At 38.9% G+C, this 20,845-nt stretch overlaps 1 pseudogene; it reads left to right on the top strand.

Annotated features, from left to right (window-relative positions):
- Nucleotides 1-5,430: 5,430 nt before the first annotated feature.
- Nucleotides 5,431-20,845, top strand: part of LOC119823774 — a 53,057-nt pseudogene continuing 37,642 nt past the window's right edge.

The raw sequence follows: 20,845 nt of genomic DNA, 5'->3' as shown, positions 1-20,845 counted from the left end.
TTTTTCATTAAGATCAGTTGTTAAGTATCCACTTGATTATTTTTATATATTACAAGGTTAAGAGATTAGAAAATAATAAATACTACCTGTGATATAAAAACCCATACTCAGGATGGGACATGAAATTCTATACAATGTACATTTATGTCTGTGTGCTTTATATAATTGGTTTTTTCTCGTTTTGGACTCATGCATTTGTTTTAAATTTAAGAAAGAGAGAGAATATGATAAATGTATCTATCTATATTATTTAATGTATAGTTAAAGACAGTGAGCATGGTTTTCATTGACTTTGCTGTAATATAGGAAATTGATCCAGTACTGATTAAATTGTATCTAAGAAGACTCCCCATTATGCAATACACATAATATATGTGGGGGGTGTAGATGTCCTATGATGCTTTTTTAAAAAAATATTTATTTATTATTATGTATACAATATTCTGTCTGTGTGTATGTCTGCAGGCCAGAAGAGGGTACCAGACCTCATTACAGAATGGTTGTGAGCCACCATGTGGTTGCTGGGAATTGAACTCAGGACCTTTGGAAGAGCAGGCAATGCTCTTAACCCACTGAGCCATCCCTCCAGCCCTATGATGCTGTTTTATGTTCTAGGGAATAAACCAAAGAGCAGCCCTAGTATTAAAATCATTTATGACATTGGAAGCCATTCTGACACATTTCTAAAGTTATTAAGTATGAACAAACTATGTATTGCACAGCAATGCTTTGGGCCTGTCCTATTATTATATTTAGGTTTTGGGGTGTAGAGGATCGAACCTAGGAAAAGGTGTATCAGAGTGCTTTACCAATGAACTACATCTCCAGATGTTTTCCTTTTACAACCACTTTTTATTTTTGAGGCAAGATATTACTTTGCAGACCTGTACCAGGAGACACAGCTGGATGTTACCATCTCAAAGGTAGAGCAGCAGAGCAAGTATAGGAAGAAAAACAAAGCAGCATCATTCGGACATTCTGGGAAATTTGCATGACAAAGAGAAAGAAAGAAAACATTAAGAATAAGTGCTAGTGAGATGGTCCAGTGGGTAGAGGTGCTTGTCCTCAAGCCTGGTATCGTGAGTTTAATCTCTGGGACCCACATTGTGGAAGGAGAGAACCATTTCCTGCATGTTGTCTTTTACCTCTGCATGTATGTGCCATGAATGCACACACGCGCACGTGCACACACACACACACACACACACACACACACTGTTAGTAGGGGATATATATATTTAAAAATTACGGGTTATGGCAGCATGAATGGGGGGAACTGTGAGAGGAAAGAGAGGCCAGAGTGGAACCAGAGTAGGACTTGGAAGACATTTCAACAGGGGTAAGGATTCGAATGAATCACACTGTAGAAAAAAAAAGAGATAGCTTTGAGAAAAAGAGATAATGTGTTAGATTTCTGCCTAAGATGATGAGTAAAAACTTAGTACAATTCATATAGACCTTAGTATAAAAGCAGTAAGGCTGTAGGAAATCGCCTCAGAATTGAGTGATAATGGAAAAAGAACTTAGATAAAATCTGATCCCTCAGTCGGCCCGAGTCTTTCTTATATTTAGAGGCAGTTCAAACTCAGGGAACCACCAAAATTACAAAAGTGCATGCTGAGGTTTTGTTCCTGTAAATGACTCCTGCTCCCACACTGCAGACCACCCTATTCACACTAGGGAGTTTCGTACTCACAGAAGGTGTGGGGGGAGCAGAGCACTTGTTGAGAAGAATCTTACTAGGATTAAGGAGGAAGAAGGAGGCAGGGCAATGCAGTGCACATAGGAAACAGCCAAAGAAACAAAATAAATGAATGAATGAATAAATAAATAAATACTAAAAATCAGAAGTGTCCACAAAGTTTGAGACTGAGGGACAGTTTCTAACCATGGATGATGAGTGGTCAAGAATGACAAATGTCACTGTCAATTTAATTAGGAGAACATCAAGAACCGAGAATGCCATGTAACGTGAAGAATATGACAAGGTGGTTCATACTATTTGGGTGTAACAAAAAGTGATGTAATCCTTACTAGCCCTTAAGGATCACTTCATCTGCATCCCCCTCATCCCCAGCCTCTACCACAGGGAATTAACAGTACCTCGATCCCACCCACACCCACATGAGTGTGACCAGGCGCTACAGACTGACTCATTCAGGAATCCCTTTTGAATTCCTGCTTACGAAGCGTGTATGGGTTTCAGTCATCATTGCTGAGAACTACTTTAAACACCAGAGATTAAGATAGATGGTATATGTTTATGAAAGCAGAGAAAGTGGATCTCGTGTGACAGTTGGTGGTAGGGGTACTTGCCACCAAGCCTGACAAACCTGGGTGCTATCAGAGTCTATTCTGGGATATCATTAAGTTTATTGACTGAAAGAGTGTGCGTAAGGGTCACTGGAGGAACATGTATGACATCAAAGCAGTGCTCTGCATGTCACTAAGTATGAACAATTGATTCTCTTCACCTGCATAGACGAAGCCCTGTCTTCAATCAATCTCCCATAGTCTATATCCTCTAGCATCTCCTAAAACCCTGAGACTATGTTCCAATTATGACAGTCACATACAAAGGGCTAGGATGCCTACCTGGACTCCTGGTATAGAGCCTAGTAACCACCCTCAATCTCCTCCTAAGAAGAAATGTCAACAAGCTGCTTGGGAAGGATTTTTGCCAATAGGCCACAGACGCTTTGCTGGAGAGATGGTGGCTATTTCCCCATGGGACTGCCTTCTACAACAGTTATGTAACACGTCTTAATCACTCAAAAATATAGTAAATATCACACTGACTTTTCAGTAGCCATCAGAGAAGAGAAAGACACTGTCACGGAGATTTAAAGAAAGAAGTCCTTGTTGATGTAGTCCCTTAAGGAATAACTCATTCTAGAACTGACACACTAAAATACATAATCAATTTACATACATGACTAGAAATTTAAGAGCCCAGTTTTAAGTACCCACTGATTCCAATGTTTAGGGCTATATTTAGTCACTTTTCCAGGATTTACCAATGCCGATGCAACTGACATCATTTAGAAAATAATTTTATTTCAGCAGTAAACTGAGTTGAAAATGACATTGACTATATCGCATCTTCTTATATAAAAACCCATGGAGTAATTACTTTTCTAAATTGATGGTGGAAAAACAATACGCTTATAAGGTGATCTCTGGCCTTGCTGTGAGCAAAGTATACGGCATTAAAATAGCCTTATAAGCTCATCTTTGGTGCCTGAGATCTTTGGAGGTGGTTCATCATTTTTGGCTTTTTCAAGCAAATTATTGTCATTAATTTGGAAGGGTCAAGTAATAAAATATGATAAACTATAAACAAATGCTAATAAGATAATGGGAAAACCAATTAATGTGAATCTTAGGCTTTCTATTTTATTGGACTCTACAGAACATTTTATCCACAAACACATTTTCTCTTTTTGAGTCAGAGCAGTGTCTTATATTGACACCCAACTGTTCTCTTTCTCCCTTACTTTTGATGGGAAACAAAGCTGAGATAAATTTAGTTAGACAAATGGTTATTATGATGCAAAATATGGTTTGCTGTGACAGGGTAACATGATTCATTGTGTTTTCCTATTTTGAATTCACAGGGGGATGTTGAACATCTCTGAATATAAACATGGAAACCTTCCATAACATCTGCTGCTAATTTCTGCCAGCTGAAAAGTGATAATGATGATGAATATTTTTGTTGATGATGTGGATACATTGGCCTAACTAAATTAACTTGCAGACTCTGGGCATCTAATTGAAAACACATGATTTGTAGTATCACCTGGTTAGCTCTATGTGTAGTTACTTTTTTAATTGTTCCGCTGGCTTTAATTTTTGTGACTTGAACTTTAAACAGGTAAAAAGATACAATAAATGAGAAGCTTGGTAGACTTCAGGCTAAAAGTAGCTTCTTTCCATCATCAAATATTTCTATAGACAAATTTGACTGAAAATCATACATTTAGGGCACTAAACTAAAATTATCGATACAAGGAGAAAATTAAGAGGTGTTCAACTAGCTCAACACTTCTTACTATTGACCTGACTCATTTCCTAATGGGGAGAAAATAGATGTATCTTAAATGTATGTCTACTTCCAGTGGTTTGAATGAGAATGGTTCTAGTGGGGTCATACATTTGAATGTTTTACTTTCCATTGGTGGAATTGCTTGGAAAAGATTAGGAGGCAAGGCCTTGTTGAAGGATGTGTGTCATGGGCACTTGTTCTTGGAGGTTTCAAAAGTCTACCCTATACCCAGTCATGTTGTCTCTTCCTGTCTGATACCTAAAGATTAGGAGGTAATGCTCTCAGGGACTGTTACACTATGCCTGTTTGTTTCCCACGGTGATGATCATGGACTAAGCTTCTAAAACTGAAAACAACTCCCCTAATAAATGTTTTCTTTTATAAGAGTTGCCTTGGTCACGGTGCCTCACTAGAACAGCAATAGAACAGTAACAAAGACAGAAGCTGGTACCAGGAGTAGGTTATTGATGTGACAGACCTGACCATATTGTTCATTGGAGTAATACGGAAGACTTTGGGAATGTGAACTCGAAAAATGGTTGAAACCTTAAGTGGGGCTTAATGGATCATCCTAGCAAGAACATTGAGGACACTAGTTCTGAGGACAATTTGAGCTATACAAGATTGGCCCAAGAAGTTTCAGAGGTAGTGGATATTATTGGATGGCCTAGAGAACATTCTTGTGATATTTTGGCAAAGAATGTGACTGATTTATGTGCTTGTTCAAAACCAAAAATCTACCTCAGGCTGAATTGAAGATTTTTGTGTTAATGTCATTGACAGAGAAAATTTCAAGATAGCCGAGTCTTGATTGTGCCACGTGGTTATTATTGATCACTCTTATGCAGATCTCCAAATACAAAGAAGCTGGCAGGTCAAAGAGACATACAGATATGTCCAGTTTGAAGAGAAGAGCACCAGGAAAGGCCAGGGAAGAACATAAATCCTGTTCTCAAGGAGATGAGCAGTATAAAGAAAGGACCGATTCAAAAGGAAGCAAAAGGAATGCTGCCCCTAGGGCAAGACCACACCATCTAAGCTTTTAACTTGTGGAAAGGAATTAAAGGGAAATTAAAGTAGCAAAGGAAACCATCACCAAGTCAAAGCTTAAGCAAACAAGTCAAGGAGAGGGACCAGGTTCCAGCTCCAGCAAGCAGAAGAATGTGGCAGCTTTAGGCGCATGCTTTTGATTTTATAATCAAGAAGTTTACTGGAATAAAGGAGTTGTGGAATCCTCCTCTGAATTTAAGGAAAACTGCTGGTGCCCTGTATATAGCAGGAAGAGTCCCAGCATGGAGACCTGGAGAGGCCACTGATTGAAGCTGTGATGGTGAAACCTGAGTTGCACTGGAGGACCCCAAGATACTGTAGATGCCACAGCCATGGGATACCTGCCAAGGAGAATTGACAAGCAGGCAAGGAAACAGTCCAAGAGAGAGAAGCGTGTTGCAGTCAGCAAAGCTGGAAGAGTGAAACCATCTGAGCTCTTTGACATCAAGCTTGGAGTTATAGCGTATGGAGTTTGACTTGCTGTATTTTTGGTCTTGCTTTGGTCCAGTATTTTGTCACTATGCTTCATTTCCTCCTTTATGAAATGGCAATATATATTCTAGGCTGCTGTATGTTGTAAGTATATGAGTATGTGATCTTTTTTTTTAATTTGACATGTGTTACAATTAAGGGATTTCCTTGAGTCTCAAAAGAGACTTTGGATTTTGAAACAGTGTTTAGATGAAAGGACTATGCGGACTTTTGGAACTTGGACTAAATGTATTTGCATTGTGATATGGTTACCAGCCTCTTTGGGCAACGTAGTGGAATATAGTGGTTTGAAAGAGAATATTCTCCATAGGCTCATATGTTTGAATGCTTAGACCGCCAGTAGCTGTCTGGAATGGATTATGAGATGTGCTATTGTTGGAGGAGGTGTGTTCTTGAGGGTGGGCTATCAGGTTTCCAATTTGAGTGCAAGTCCTGTCTCGCTCTCCCTCCCTCCCTTCCTCTCCCCCAATCTGCCTGCTGCTTGCTGATCAGAATTTAAAGCTCTCAGCTATTGCTCCAGTGTCTTGCTTATCTGCTTCTTGTCATGATAATCACGTAGTAATCCTCTAAAACTACAAACAAGCGCTCATTAAATTAAATGTTTTTTTTTTTTTAAAATATAAGAGTTACCTTGGTCATGACGTCTCTTCACAGCAATAGAGCAGTAACTAAGGCACTCTTAAATTAGCATTTTCAATGAACTAAAGTGAAGAGCTTTCGAAATGAATTCAATATGTTTAAAAATGGAGATCTTACTTATAAGACTGTGGCATAATAAACCCACTGTACCTTATTTGGTCTCAGCAGATGATTGAAACTTTTAATTTATTAATAAAGTTAATTCTTTGGCAATGTCATACATGCGTGTAGTGCTTTCTGGTAACTGCCTTCCCTCTCCCACTCTTCCTTCATGGTATAACCTTATCAACCACTCTTTTTCCTACTTGTTCCATTCCCCGATTCCTGACTTTTGGCTCTGTTATTGAGCCATTTAGTTTAGTGACCATAGGAGTGGGACTACTCCCTGGAGCCTGCCTTTTGGGGCCAACAGTGAGTTAACAACTGAAATGAGGCGGGGCAACTGTAACATTTTGTATTCATAAACTATAAAAGGAAATGCTAGATTTTTATCTGCCTTTCTAGGTGAGAAAACTAGCAATAGCATTGTACCCTTTTTTAGTAGGAATAATTCGCATGGTGGCATGTTTTCCTAACAGTTCTTTTCAAATACTCGGGACCAGAATATTAATCTGCGTTAAGGGATCATTATATACTTGCTTGGTGAAAGGCTTTGATTCAAAGTCCTTGTGATTTATTATTTAATCAAACATGCAACTTTTATTAAATATCAATTATCTACATGTTTGGGTTTATTTTATCGTTACTCTAACAAATTGAAACAGACACTATTATTCACAATGAATGTTTTACATCCTTTTTTTGAAATAATAACATAAATGAAAAGGTGCTCATAGCAGAGTAGCAGATGGGGAATGGAAGCTTTGAAAGACAGGGATTATGCCTTTGAGCAAAATATTTTCAGAGGCTCAATGAAATCTTAAAGTGAGTTTCCTTTCATTACTGAAGTGGGAATGGCAACAATTTTGCATTTTCATTGTTGCATGTTGTGGTCATGTATGTGTTTACCAGTCGCTGTGTCTGGAGGTGGGGTATGTATTGTACGCAGGCTTACATGTGAGGGGGTGATATGTGTGCACAATTGTGCATGGCACCCAGAGTTTGACTTCAGGTGTCATCCCCCAGATACCTGCTGCCTTATCTTTCAACACAGGGTTTCTCCCTGAGGCTTGGGTCTAGTCAGTGAGCCTAGACTGGCTGGCCTGCAAACTTGTCTCCTCTTCTCCAGCTCTGGGATTACAAGCATGTACCAATACCACTTTTTTTCTTTCTTTGCTTTGTTTTTTTTTTTAAAGATTAATTTATTTACTTATTATGTATACATAATTCTGCCTGCATGTATGCCTGCACACCAGAAGAGGGCACCAGATCCCATGTAATAGGTGGTTGTGAGCCACCATGTGGTTGCTGGGAATTGAACTCAAGATATCTAGAAGAGTCAGTGCTGTTAACCTCTGAGCCATCTCTCCATCTTTCTTCCTCCTCATCCTCCTCCTCACTTTCCTCCTTCTTTCCCTTAACATCAGTGCTGGGATTGAACACAAGTCCTCATATACTTGTGTGGCAAGCACTTAACCAACTGAACTGTTGCATCACCCCTCAGATTTATATAGTAGATGAGGTGTGTAGGAGGGAGAGGCTGCTTGTTCTTTCTGGCCACTTAGCCCCAAAATAACCACACAGAAATTGTATTTATTAAATCACTGTTTGGTCCATTAGCTCTAACTTCTTATTGGCTAACTCTTGCATCTTAATTTATCCCATTTTTATTAATCTCTATATTGCCATGTGGCAGTGGCTTATCAGCAAAGATTCGGCATGTCTATTTCTGGTGGCGGATCCATGGTGTGTCTCTCTCTCCGCCTTCCTTCTCCCAGCATTCAGTCCAGTCTTCCCGCACCCCTGCCATCTACCTAAGTTCTTCCCTATCAACAGGCCAAGGCAGTTTCTTTATTCATTAATGGTAATCATAGTACACAATGGGGACTCCCACATCAGAGGTGTGCATCAGCATATGCATGAAAGTAGTGTGTGTGTGTGTGTGTGTGTGTGTGTGTGTGTGTGTGTGGAGAGAGAGAGAGAGAGAGAGAGAGAGAGAGAGAGAGAGAGAGAGAGAGAGAGATTCTCACTTTCTCTCATATTTTGAGTCTTAGGTTTACTATTGCTGTGATATGCACTATGACTAAAGCAATGTGGGAAGGAAAGGATTTATTTGGCTTAAGCTTCCACATCACAGTTTATCATCAAAGGAAATTAGGACAGGAATTCAAATGGGAGGATCCTGAGGTAGGAACTGGTGTGATGTAGAGACCATGAATAGTGATGCTTAGTGACTTGCTCCTCACAGCTTGATCAGTCTGACTTCTTTTTTCTTTTTTCTTTTTTCTTTTTTTTTCTTTTTTTGGTTTTTCGAGACAGGGTTTCTCTGCAGCTTTTTTAGAGCCTGTCCTGGAACTTGCTCTTGTAGACCAGGCTGGCCTCGAACTCACAGAGATCCGCCTGCCTCTGCCTCCCGAGTGCTGGGATTAAAGGCGTGCGCCACCACCGCCCGGCTCAGTCTGACTTCTTAAAGAACCCAGTGCTACCAGACCAGGGATGGTACCACTCACAACTGACTGGGCCCTTCCCATCAATCACTAGTTAAGAAAATGCCCTAAGGGTGGATCTTTATGGAGGCTTTTTCTCAATTGACTTTCTATTCTTTCAGAAAACTCTAGCTTGTATCAAGTTCACCAAAAGCTTGCCAGCACAATAAGTTAAGCCTATAGTGATTATTTTATAGTTATTAATAAATTAGATTCACCCATATCCTTTGTATGATTCCAAATGTCCTATTACAGCTCTCTTTAGAAATTATCTCTTCCATTACCCAGGAACTCAAGCTGAGTGGTCTTTGATCATGGGCTTTGTTCACAGAAGTTTGTTCATTTGTTGTGAAGTTTTGGTTGGCATATTTAAATTCTAAAAGACTAAGGAGTTTTCTCAAGGATTTTATTTCTGCTCCTAATAAAATAGTTAGATCTAGTTGTCAACTTGACAAATGAGGGAAAAAAGAAACTTCAGGTAAAGAATCTATTCATCCTGGTCTGTGGGCGTGTCTGTGAATCATTTTCTTAGCTGCCAGTTGATGTGGGAAAGCCCAGTCCAGCCCACAGTGGGTGGTATCATCCTTAGGCTCCTGAGCCTTGGCTGTATATCAAGGGCAATTTAGAAAACCATAGGGAGCAAGCCAGTAAGCTCTGTTCCTCTGGTTTCTGTTTCAGTCCTGACTTCATGCTCCTGCCTTGGCTTCCTTTAGTGTTGAGTGGTAACCTGTAAGCTGAAATGATGTCTTTTCCCCCCAAGTTGATTTTGGTCAGTGTGTTACTACAGTAGTAGAGAAACCAAACTGGGCCACCCCATATGTCCATTTGTTGGTTATGCATTTGTTAATAGCCACTATGTGAAAATGTCCCTTAAATACTCCATTCGGCGATGTCATCAGATTGTTTGATGCTGTAGCCTTGGTGCTGATTCTTTTCTGTACAGAACAGAGGATCAGCAACTGAAGTGTGGTGTGCATTCCTGTGTCTTCGACTTCTCACTGCTGTCCATGAGGAGGTAAGTGACAAAGGACTGATTATTTACAAACTTACAGATTTTGACTTTGTCATGACACTTAAATGTACCGGTGGTCGGAGGGGTTAGGAAATAACCAAAATAGTCCTTTTATAATAAATCAGTTTTAATAAAAGGGGAAATAAGGGAACTTACAGACCAAGAGTCCAGCAGAGCAGAAGGCAACGCAGGGGATAGCAAACGGGGCTCCTTCTGGCGCCCCGATCCTATTTAAGGGTATCCTACTCCCCTGGGGCAGCCACGCCCCTGAACGCAGGGATTGGGCCAGCTGCCCCAACACTTAAAGTAAAAATATTCTCTTAATAATTTTATTGTAGAAATCTGTGATTTTTTTTTTTTTTAAAGTTAACTGCTTGATTCTCGTAGAGGTGAGGGTGGGGAGGATGAGTTCAGGGGGTCCATTACTGACGCAATCCACTGATTTTCCTGTCTTCTCTCTTCTCTTGTTTAGACATAAAATCATCATGAGGCTCCATATAGCCAGAACATTTAATGTTCTAGGTATCATCAGCAAACAGCATAAAGATGCAGAAGCCAGTGTCAGGATATTTATGAATCAGTTTTTCAGAAAGAATAGAAATAAGCCAAGGGAAATCCAAAATCCAACTAAGTATTCATTAAAAAGCTGTTTTCAAGTTTTCCTGTGTCTATTTTCAATCACTCATTCAAAAATGTCTGTTAATATAAACAATAATAAATTTATATCTATATAATATAAGTAGCCCTCTGTTGAGCTATAGTGGTAAATAACATGGACAAAAATCATTTACTTTGCTACTTTTAGAATTGAACAAAAACTGAATAGTAAGGAGATGAAAATTTTTGGGTTTTGAAGGGGGGAGTACAAAGAAAGAGGAGTGTTGAATTAGAGAAAAAGCTGAGGGGAAAGAGAGATGGAGAAAGAGAGTAACCTGGTTGCCAATCATGAGACAAAAAGGAGACATTTACTTATGCTAGAATTCTAAGAACAGAAAAATAAAAAGCCTCATTCCTTAAAACAACTGTTAGTTTATTTTCTCATTGTAGTAGCGAAAGAGCTCATGTAAGGGAGGAAATGGATTGAGAGTGATATTCTCGTAGGTAGGTGGTGGTGATCAGGCTGCCTGTGTCCTCGTGGATTAGGACACAGAGAGGACCAGAGGCTGGGAAGAAAGGCAAAGACTACTTCCTAGTCCTACATGTACGACATGCCAAGCGCTTTCTAACCTTTCTCATCAGTGCCACCATCTGGGAGACCCAGAGATCACAAAAGAGCGTTGAAGACTTTCTAAAATTCAATGAAAGTGACCACACAACATGCCCAAATTTATGAGACACAACGAAAGCAGTGTTAGGAGGAAAATTCATAGCACTAAATGCCTACTTAAAGAAGCTGGACAAATCCCATACTAGTGAATTAACCGAACATTTGAAAACTCTAGAACAAAAAGAAGCAAACTCACCAAGGACAACTAGACGGCAGGAAATAATCAAATTGAGAGCTGAAATTAGCAAAATAGAAACAAAGAAAACAATACAAAGAATCAATGAGACAAAGCGTTGGTTCTTCAAGAAAATTAACAAATAGGCAAAGCTTTATCCAAACTAACCAAAAGGTGGAGAGAGAATATCCAAATTAACAATATAAGAAATGACATAACAGCAGACAGAGAGGAAACACAGACAATCATCAGCTCATATTTCAAAAACCTGTACTCCACAAAATTAGAAAACTTTTGGACAATTTTCTAGAAAAATATCACTTACAAAATTAAATCGAGACAAGATAAGCAAATTAAGTAGACCTATAACTGCTTAAGAAATAGAAACAGTCATCAGAAGTCTCCCAACCGAAAAAAAAAGCCCAGGACCAGATTGTTTTGGCTCAGAATTCTAAAAGATTTTCAAAGAAGAACTAATACCAATACTTCTCAAACTGTTTCACACAATAGGAACAGAAGGAACACTGCCAAACTCTTTTTATGAGGCTATAATTACCCTGATACCCAAATCACATAAAGACATTACTAAGAAAGAAATTTAGTGCGAAAGGTCCTTTTGTCTATGTGTTGCTTTTATTGGTTAATGAATAAAGAATCTGGCTTGGCCTGACAGGGCAGAGTAGAGCTAGCTGGGGAAAACTAAGCTGAATACTGGGAAAAAGAAGATGGAGTCAGTGAGAAGCCATGTAGCCCTGCCAGAGACAGACACCTGAATTTTACCCAGTAAGCCACAGCCTTGTGGTGATACACAGATTAATGGAGATGGGTTAATTTAAGATATGAGTTAGCAAGAAATATGCTTAAGATATTGGCCAGGCAGTATTGGAGAGAGAGAGAGAGAGAGAGAGAGAGAGCGCCTTTGGGGGACATTTAACCATAACAATATAAGTGACACCCTCTCCCTCAGCAGGATTTCTACTGGAGATTTGGTTACAGAGAAAAAGCGATGTACTCACAAGCCTCCACACCTGTGAATGTGTCTACATTTGTGAACAGTTCCACACAACTGCTGGGTCATAGCTTTTGTGTTAGTGGTCTTAAGCAAACTAACAGCCATGTATGAGAAGCGTTCTCATTATATATTCTTACCAAAATCCCGAGCTTTCTCCTCACACCATTTTTATTTTAACTACGGATCCTTTGAGAGTTGTAGGTGTGTGTATAATTAGAGCGTTTTGTTTCTGAGACGACCGTGGTGGGAAATATCCTTTTATCTCTTATAAACCGCATGCAGCTCCTGTTCTGTACGCCTCATCTACACTTTGTCCACTTTTACGGAATTATCTAATTAATTCACACCTTGTCTTGGTCTTACTTCTCGTGAGGTGATGAACCCAAAGAATATCTCCCAGACTTGGATTTTCATTGTTACTCTGTTAATTGCATATTTCGGTAACAACGTCTACCAGCTGCATAAGATTCTAATTTGCTTGTCCCTTATCAGGGTTACAGGACTCTACTTAAGTAGTCTTTGCTCACCTACACAGATACATTGTCACCCATTTTTATGGGAGAACTTTGCTCTCTATCCTGTTCATTATTACACACCCTGTATTGCGTTTTGTTTTTAGAGTGGTAATTAACTTAATTTGAATAGTATTGACATTCGTTTTATTTTGAATGCATTTACACTAGAATTTATCATTATTTTTAAGTGTGTGTGTGTGTGTGTGTGTGTATGTTACCCAGGTACCTTGCAATAGGCACAGGTGTTGAAGTCAGGGGATTACTTGCTGAAATACTTTGCTTCCACCTTGTTGGTCCTGAGGAGGATTGGACTCAGGTTGTCAGTCTTGGTGGCAAGCATCTTAACCTGTGGAGCCAGCATAATGCATTGATTCTGGTTTGGTACATCTCTTTCACTATTTTCCTTCTATTATCTGCGTCGGCTATGCATATTTTAAAATATTACTGTCTTAGCATCCAGACCAAGCCTGTGTGCATTAGGACAGAAGCAGCAGTCAGGCATGTCTGCTGTAGAGCCCGTTCTCTCAGCTCTGGGGCCGTGTCTCCTCAGGTGCTTGTTTCCCATTTAGCAGCAATAGGAGACACCTCCCAGGTTCTGCTCTTCCTGTTTCCATGCTAATTGCTTAACCTCTGGGTTAATGACATTTTTAATTATAGCTTAGCACAAATCTAGGAGAGGGAGGTCACCTAGTCTGTTTTTCCAAATGGTCCTCTGCCACTTCTTATATGATTTGGACTAGTCTCTAGAGAACGCAAGTCTACAGGACTTCATCTGAACACGTTTCATTCTCAATTCAGTGGTACCCTGGAGCTTCCCTTCTTCGTACCTGAGTATTAAAGCCTATTTCCTTTTTTTATGTATCCAAGTTTTGTTTCTGTGATATCATTTTATATTTTTTTCTATACTGCTTTAAGTTTACTTTTCCTTTTACGTTTATCCTGTCACTTCGTGGAATGTTAGGTGAAAGCGCACTGCCGTTGCTTGTTCTCCGTGATGGTTGGTTTTAACATTGACTTGCCACCAACTAGAATCATCTGGGCAGGGAACATCACCTAAAGCACCATCTGGTTTGCTTTAATTGATGAAGGAAGACCCTCCCTCAATAAGGAAAGCTCCTTCAGGTAACATCTTAGATGAAAGCAGGGCATTGCAGAAAGGGAGATTATGTTACCATTTGCAACTGCAGGTATCTAGGTCTTTCATGTATGGGACAGCTGTTGCTACACTATTTCAATTACACACCTGCATTCATTGGTTGGTTCAGTTCCTTTAGAGATGCTGGCTGATACTGTTTCTAACACAGTATTTGTGGTAATTAATTCTAGCATATTTTGTTCATTTTTTAATATGTCTCTTTTTCTTTATGGGTATGCGGGTGTCTGAATCAAAAGTGTCTCTAAGGGCTCATATGTTGAACATTTGTTCCTCTGTGTATGATACTGTTTCCGAAGGGCAGTGTAAGCATTGGTAGGCCAGCTTAGATGACAGTAGTAGTAGTTGGGCCTAAGATGGAGATAGACACATCTTGATTTGGGCACACTTTATGCTTCTTTATCTACCACTATGTAAACAAGCCTGCACCATACACTTCTCCATCATCCAGTAAAGGACTCTGCTCTGCTTTCGCAACGATGGTGGATTAAAGCATCTCGAAACCATGAACCAGAAACAAATCTTTGGCCTTTAAATTGTTTTCACCAGTATTTGGCAAAAGGCAATACAAAATTAACTAATGCAACATACACTCAAAATATACATGCATACGTAATCGAGCATACTTGCCTCCATGCTTAGATATGATTTGCGTATGTTTGTATGTGTACCTGTTTGTCTGGGTCCCATGTTGGGGTGACATCTGTCGGGGTCCAGCCTCAATAGGCTTATACGTTCCAGGATAGGGGTGTGTGGATTAGAAATGTTAGGCAGAATAGACAGAGATACAAAAATACAGAGACATAGGATGGAATCGGGAGGGCAACTCAATGAATACTGAATCTGCCAGTGTTTATTTCTCATGATCTTTAAATACCCAAACCCAAAAGAAGGAAAGAAGACAAGACTTCTTTACCGGATACAAGCAAGGAATAAAGTAATTACCATCTTAATACCCAAAACACAAATAAGTACACCCTAGGTCATGACATCCTGTCAGTAACCACACCTTAAGTCCAATCTTCTATCAGTAATAACCTTTAAGGAGCAAGAAAAGGTCTGAACTCTCTGACCTTTAGTTAAGGTGGAAAGGATCCACTTTTGTGGTCTTCACAAAGTAATTACCATCTTAATACCCAAACACCAAGTAACTACACCCTAGTTCCTATTAGTAGCCACACCTTAAGTTGCAACTTTTGTCAATAATCTTGAAGGAGAAAGAACAGGCCTGAACTCTCCAATCTTTAGTCAAAGTGGAATGGATCTGCTTCTGTGGACTTGGACATTTATTTATATGTGAATCTAAATATGTACATTTGCACACTTATAAATAGGAATAGGTATAGATCTTGATAAATATGTTTTCACTTATTTCTGTTATGGAGAAGTCTATGTAGTAGATTAATTCATTTTTGGACTAAGTTTTACAAAATAGTAATTTTGTATACATTACTTCATTTTCTTCAGCCTTCTCTGAGTGCTTTAGAATTTGAACATCTGGGTGGCTACCTAATCACTGAGCCTAATAACTTTTAAGTCAAGACACTAAAGTTTAATTTAGAGTAGGGAACAGTGGAAAGTATTATATCTCAGGTAGTTTGCACGTACCCGTGGTGGCATGAGTGTTTTATAAATAAGCTCAGATAGAATTTATTCATGACCTGTAACACATATCATAGGCTTAGGCTGTCCCTGGAACCCTCGGCTATTATTTTACAAATTGTGTGGGAGGGACTATCTGCTGCTAGGCCAGCTGCAGCTAATTTGAACATGTTTATTATAATTATTCAAGGCGCTCTCAGCAGGTCAGCGGCCTCGTTGCTCACCTAACCAGTTCTCTTTAGAACTATTCACACGGTGGTGGTCGTGATACTGTGAAAGACGTCTTTTCAAATGCCGTAGTTCAAAGGGATGATATGTTTCGTGTTAAAATAGACACATTTAAACAGCCAACGAAGTGCACCTCTGAGTCACGGAGGCAGGGTTTGAAGGGAACCTAATTTGCTGTTAAGGTAATGATCAGGGAGACAACATCCTGAATACTAGATTTGCAAGCAACTTTATTAATACTTTGAATTCAAATGAATATGAACTTAGAGAACCTTTCTCACTTTCCTTTTAGAATTTTCTATTGGCTCTTTGACAGTTTCACAGAATGTTTCTAGATTATATTCATCCTCTTCCACCAGCTCTCCTAGTTCCTCCCAGACCTGCAACCCCTTCTCTAAACAAATTTGTTTTCCCCTTCCCTTTCCCTCATTTTTAATTAGTTCTTTGAGGCTTTCATGAGATGTATTAGGGTAATACTCACTCCTTCCTCCACTCCTCCCAGATCCATCATCTACCTTTGCAGATCACCCAACTGTGTTCTTTTTTTTTCCTTTCAAGTCTATTTTGTGATGCCCATATGTTCTTGGACAAGTGGTCTTCGCTGTAAAGTGGTCAGCCTTTGAGAGCCAGCGCCTTTAAAACCGACTCTCCCTTTGTCAACAGCTTTCAGCCGTCAGTAACTCATTAGCTATGATAGAATTCCATGTCTACTGCTCTTCAGCTGGAATCTCACCTGTCTCCGTCTTTCCCAGATCATATGTCACTACAGCTTGAGTTCACACGAGTGACTACCCCGCAACACTGCCTCTATTCTGATTCATCAGAGTTCCTGTAATATGGTAAGCCTTTACATCGAGTTAATAGTGCATAATCCCAACATACAAAAAAAAATCTCTATTTTCGTGTTACTTTCTAATGACAATAAGTTTGCCTGAACTAAGAACTTGAAAATAGCATTTTTAATATGGCAGACAAAATGATGGAAAGACAGTATAAGATAAAAGTGGTTTCTGTTATATAAAAGGCAGTCTAAATAAAGTATTTCTGATGAAAGGATTGTATAGTATTTCATCTGCCAATCAAACAAATTCAAGAGTACTTAGTAAAGTAATTAGAACATCAAAGCATATAAATTGCATGTTAATATTATTATTAAAGTCTGTACCTGGTGAATGAGAAACAAGAGACCAGATGCCTTAAATTAAGGTACTGACAAATGACTAATAGAATAATCTCTCAGTAGTTTTATATGATTACCTTGATACAGTGGAATGACTTAAGAGATATTTATGCAGCAGAGACTTGCTAGACACCAGTGAGCTTATTTTCTGTTACCAGGGCACCAGAATGAAGAAATGCCTCACCCTGCCTACCTTATTGATTCTCCCCTTTCAGAGGAAAGTTGGCCAAAGTGATGTGCCATTTAGATTCCAGAACAGTCAACAGCCTCTGATTAGTCTCTGTCTCAGTCTCTTCTCTCTTCTTGCTGTCATGATGCAGATAATTCCCAGGATCCTTCAGTTCACAAGGACTGATGGAGTCACCAAAAACTGTGACTGTATCAGTGCATAGCAGGTGACTGAGATGTCCAGGACTACCTGCGTCCTCAGATTATCTACTTTCCCTGATGCAATTCAGGCTTCCTGCTGGACCGTGGTGGCACACGCCTTTAATCCCAGCACTCAGAAGGCAGAGCCAGGCGGATCTCTGAGTTCGAAACCAGCCTGGTCTACAAGAGCTAGTTCCAGGACAGGCTCTAGAAACTACAGGGAAACCCTGTCTCAAAAAATAAAAAAACAGCAATTCAGGCTTCCTTTATGTACTAAGCATCAGTACTTTTGAAACATCTCCAATTGGTTCTTACTCAATCTCTGCTTTTGGATGGGAAATCTAGAGTATTTGTTCATACCTAAACATACTTGATTTAGGTTACTGTTAATAATATCTATCTTGATATTTTTGGAAGCTAGTGGACCTATATAAGTGTGTGTCAAGGGCTCTGTTCAGCATCCAGAGATGTCTTATCCATTTGTTCCAGGAGTTAGGTCATGGCAGAAGTTGAGGCTGACAACTCAGGGTTCAAGAACACCTATCAGTGCCAGGACCTAGGGTTTTGAGGGAATTTGGGATTATATTCTGGTTCTGGAGACACTTCATTTTATTTCAGGAACTGAGGGCCTCAGCCAACTTTGAGCTGATGCTCAGTGCAGGGAACCTATGCTTGCTTATTGGAATTCGGATCTAGGGCAAAAGTTTGGGCACAGAAGTGGGGGCCTTGGAACCTTTTACATGTTGGGGCCTGAACAGACTGAGAAGCTTCTCTTTGCAGTGAACGATGGAAAATTCAGAGACTCATGACTACTCAAGATGCTAAGAATAAATAACACTTGAGTGCTCAGACCTGAGTAGAATATTTATACACTTATACCACCCTTCTAAGCATTAGAAAACAATATAGAATACAGAACAGAAGGTAGTGGCAGAAAAAGGGTTGTGAAATACTGTCATCTGGACATGACACAGTCTTAGCAAATATGATCTCCTAACAGCTGCATTTGACTGTACTGAGCCTGCCTGTGATTGGTGCTGTCAAGAGCCAATCACAGATTAGGCTACTATTCCCTGCTGAACTTTTGGCAACTGATGAATTCTGGGGCAGGACAGTTATTGCCTTCGTTTGTGAACTAAGCAGTAAGCATGAGGCTCTAATCAATCATTTCAAACCCACGCCCATGCAGATGGCTGTACTTAAAAATCAATGGGTCACAAAATAAATTAAAAGGCATAATTTAGGAAGTGGACATGTGGAGGGCAGGTAGTGATGTCAAGGATAAGAAGAAGCTGATAGAGAGCAGGGAATGAGCAGTAAAATGTGCACTATTATGTATACATATGAAACTGTCAAAGAAGAAACTTAATGAAGAATTATGCATCCAGAAGAAAAAGACAATTTTCAGCAGGCAGTGGCTCCTGGTTTATAGTTTCAAAGACAACATGATTCTTGCTCCTCTTAGATTCTAACAATGGTAAACTTTATAAAGCAGAAACCAATCCTTAGAACTGTCTTACCTAAAAGATGTGGTTCTCTATGGAAGCCATTCATATCTCTCAGCATCATCTCCAGGCTGCTACACATTGCTATAAACCTGTCATAACCATTGGGTATAAGAGTTAAATATTGATATGCTTTCAAAAGTCCAAAACATTGGCTTGTGGATTATCAACTATATGATGCTTATTGGGTAATGAACCAACTAGAAGTTATGGTATTGAGTCTTTTCTATGCTGTAAATTTGCAAATATACCATCTGTAACCACAGTGGTATCTCTTTTTACTTCAATATTTGATATTATTTGCTCATGTTATGGGATAAATAAATCTTATTTAATGTTCCATTTTCTTTCCTGCTTAAATAATAGAAATCATTTCCTATCTGTATTGCTCCTAATATGGTTGTCTTTTAATCCTGTTCTGCACAAGTTACTGTGGCCTTTTGAAAGTATAAATCTGATTGTGTCTTCCCTGCCTAGAACTCTTAATTGGCTTCTTATTGCCCTGAGGAAAAACAAAACAAACCTCGTTGATATGGCCTGAAGACACTGCTTTATTTGATTTCTGCTTGCTTCTCTGACCTTTCTGCATTCTTCTCCCTCTTGTTCTCGCTCAATAAACCCCATCCACTCTGTCTTCTTTGCTGTTCCTGGGTGGGACGATGCTCTTCTCTGGGTTATGTCCACTGAGGCTGTTTCTCCTACTAGGTTTAAGGGCAGCTAAAAATTTGAGCTTTTTCTTAGCTCAGTATAAAGTGATCCTTTATTCCAACAGTCTTCATCACATCAGCTAGAGAATTTAACCACATATAAAATTACTATGTTCCACTTCAATTATGACTCAGTTTTTTTGGATTTGATCCACTATTAATTTAAACTTAATTATTCTAACTCTGATTACAAGGCCCTACATACATCAATCATTCAATAAATATATATTTTCTAGTTTCATGATCACATACCAATTTAATACTCTTTTAAAATGTCTTTAAAGGCAAAGGATGCGTCCAATTAGTCTTACTCTAATAAATCACATTAGAGATTTGTACACAAAGTATATGTTTATTAATACTATGTGATAACACATAGAGATTAATACTAACAAGAAAAAAAGTGAGGGGACATATTAAAAAACACTAAACAAACTTTTAGAGTATTGAACTGGTTTGTGAAGCCTCATTATGCTAACTAGAATATGATTTCTAAAACAAATGCTTATAAAGTCTTATCTAAATGGAAATTTGTTTTATCTACAACAAAATATTTCCCAATGTAGGTAGGTAGTGTAGAGAACCAACATCACTAATGTTTAGACTCAATTCCATATGAATGACATTAAAATATTTGGGTTTGGTAGGTGAACATTTGAATACAGTCCAGCCCAGCTTGACAATGCCTGGCACTTGCAATGAAACTGCCATTTTTAAATTATGGGTTTGGTGTATGAAAATGCTTATATTCTCTCAAAACATTCCATCAATTTCTTGGCTATTTTTTCCTTTAAACATTATAAGTCTGCATATTTACTTATCTGTATAAGTGACTCTTTAAATTTTCTATCGTTTCTCATTATATTTCTTAGATTCACGTAAACTAGTTTTTCTCAAGTCTTTATTATAATATTTTAGGAAGTAAAATAATTGTCAAAAGTGTTGCATTGAATGGAAATACAAGTTTAAAAATCTTAATTTTTGTTGTTAGGTTCATACAACATAAGCATCAATGCAATTTGTTGAAATGAGATTTCAATTCTATGAAATCAAAGCATATCTAGCTTCTTTAATTGCTTGCATAATTCCTCAGATGTGGATTTTGTGTGATCCATATACAAATAATTAAAGAACACAAACCGAAGCACATGCACTTAACATAAGTATTTGTGTTCGTGACTCTTCTGTCGCTGCTGTAGCATGCTGTGACTAAGAACAACTGCAGGATGAGTTGACTCGAGCTAACAGTTCCAGAGTGGAGAGTCCACTATATCAGGGAAGGCATGGCAGCAGGCAGGAAGAGCAT

Source organism: Arvicola amphibius, chromosome 9 (assembly GCF_903992535.2).
Source record: "Arvicola amphibius chromosome 9, mArvAmp1.2, whole genome shotgun sequence".
Lineage (NCBI taxonomy): Eukaryota > Metazoa > Chordata > Mammalia > Rodentia > Cricetidae > Arvicola > Arvicola amphibius.
Note: the sequence above shows the minus strand (reverse complement) of the source record. Positions and strands in the feature narration are given on the sequence as shown.